A 2,068-nucleotide genomic window follows, 5' to 3' on the forward strand; every position below is an offset into this window, starting at 1 on the left:
ATGGTAGTGTGTACTTTACAATTTTTTTCTGAAAAATTGGCTTATAGTTTTGTATTAGTGGGTGTCTTTTAACTTATACATCTAATCTTCATTTCTTAAGCATTATTTTATCAACATCTTAATATGAACATATAATGAAATTAGCATATTTGCTTTGCCTTCACTAACATGCTACAGACCTTCTCTTTTTGCTATAGTTTTCTTCTTCATCACTTGATTGGCTAAGTTCATCATCTAGTAGTTACTTTAATGGAAGTCTCATACAAACAATATTTCTTAAATTCCTGAATGTTCAAAAATGTCTTATTGTGCCATTTTATATAAACTATGGTTTGGCTGTATATAAGATGTGTGGGTGAAACTTATTTTTCGTGAGGACTTTTTTGGTGTTGCTTCTATCAATAAGTGTTGCTATAGGGAAGTCTAAGCTAAGCCTGATTTTTTTTTCTCCTTCTTTATAAGCAACTTGATATTTGCCTTGCTTCCCAAAGGATTATTATTAAAAATTATTTATTGATTGATTTTAGAGAGAGAGAAACTTTGACTTGTTATTCCATTTATTTATTTATTTATTTTTAAATCCTCACCCAAGGGTATTTTTTCATTTATTTTCAGACAGAATGGGAGGGAGAGAGGGAGAGAGAGAGAAACATCAATTGGTTGCCTGCCACATGAGCCCAACCAGGGCCAGGGACTGAATCGCAACCAGGTACGTGCCCTTGATTGGAATAGAGACTCTTTGGTCCAAGGGTTGGCACTTCAACTGCTGAGCCTAACCAACCAGGGCTGTTATTCTATGTATTTATGCATTCATTGGTTGCTGCTTGTATGTGCCGACTGGAGATTGAACCTGCAACCGTGGTGTATTCGTACAATGCTCTAACCAATTGAGCAGCCTGGCCAGGGCCCAAACAAGGGATTATTTTTGAAATCAAGCAAAAGCTTCTCAGTGTTGACCTTTGCATATTCACTTTTCCTTGGACATGGTATGACCTTTCAATTTGTAGATTCAAATATTTTTCGTTTTGGAAAATTCTCTTGAATGATATATTGAAATTATTTCCTATTGCACAATTTTGGGCTGCTTCATAAGGGGATCCATTATGCAATATTGGATCCTTTTCTTTTTATCTTCCATATCTATCATTTTGTCTCTCATCCTTTTAAACTTGTTCATTTTCATTTCATTTAGCTTACTTTTCTCAATTCTGTTCTTTGTCTTTCACTGTGTTTTTGTTAGTATCTTTATTCCTTTGTGATACTTCTGATTTTGCTTTCACTTTTCAATGATTTTGTTTTATTTCACTTTCCTTCCTAAGGTCTTCCAAGTTCACATTTCATTTCTTTCTAATATTTCACTATTGCTTCCCTGACTTTTTCCTTATCTCTGCTTGATGCTGTTTCCTTCCTTCCTCCCTCCCTCCCTTCCTTCCTCCCTCCCTCCCTCCCTCCCTCCCTCCCTCCCTCCCTCCCTCCTTCCCTCCTTCCTTCCTTCCTTCCTTCCTTCCTTCCTTCCTTCCTTCTTTCCTTCCTTCCTTCTTTCCTTCCTCCCTCTCTCTCTCTCTCTCTCTCTCTTTCTTTCTTTCTTTCTTTATTGATTTTAGAGAGAGAGGAAGGGAGAGGAAGAAAGAGATAGAAACATCGATGAGAGACAACATTGATTGGCCATCTCCTGCATCCTCCTGGCTGGGGATTTGGCCCACAACCTGGACATGTGCCCAGACCGGGAATTGAACTGCAGACCTCTTAGTGCATGGGTTGGTGCTCAACCACTGAGCCACACTGGCTGGGCAATGCTGTTTTCTTATAAAGGCAAACACATTATTAAATTTTCCTTCAAATTTATTAGTAAATTTTTATTTATAGAAAAGTTGTAAGTATGCCCTGGCCATTGTACCTGGGTGTGGTTCAGCCCCTGGCCCTGGTCAGGGTCATGTGGGAGGCAACCAGTCATGTGTCCCTCTCATATGGATATTTATCTCTCTCTCCTTCTCCCTTCCTCCCACTCTATCTGAAGATCTGAAGATAAATAGAAAAATATCCTCGGGTAGGATTAAAAAGAAAAGAA

The sequence above is a fragment of the Molossus molossus genome, unplaced genomic scaffold (assembly GCF_014108415.1).
Source record: "Molossus molossus isolate mMolMol1 unplaced genomic scaffold, mMolMol1.p scaffold_m16_p_1, whole genome shotgun sequence".
NCBI classification, from domain to species: domain Eukaryota; kingdom Metazoa; phylum Chordata; class Mammalia; order Chiroptera; family Molossidae; genus Molossus; species Molossus molossus.